Consider the following 264-nt stretch of genomic DNA (forward strand, 5'->3'; position numbering starts at 1 on the left):
GCGGGCCCTTAAGTGTCACGTTTCGTCCAAAAATGAACTCGACATTCCCTGGAAGGTCAAAGGTCACGGGTGCGGCGACGTCACGTGATCCGAGTAGCATTCAGGTGGGCGCTGAAGAGGTCTTATCTAATGCCATTGAAGAGGAGGACGCCGGGGAAGAAGCACAATGGTGCCAGAGATACGTCGGAATTCAGGAGCTCAGTCCAGTGTCTAAGGTTCAACAGGAAATAAAAAAAATGGCGGACCAGAGGCTAGGACAAGTTT

This window comes from Penaeus monodon, chromosome 33, assembly GCF_015228065.2.
Source record: "Penaeus monodon isolate SGIC_2016 chromosome 33, NSTDA_Pmon_1, whole genome shotgun sequence".
In the NCBI taxonomy this organism is placed as follows: Eukaryota; Metazoa; Arthropoda; class Malacostraca; order Decapoda; family Penaeidae; genus Penaeus; species Penaeus monodon.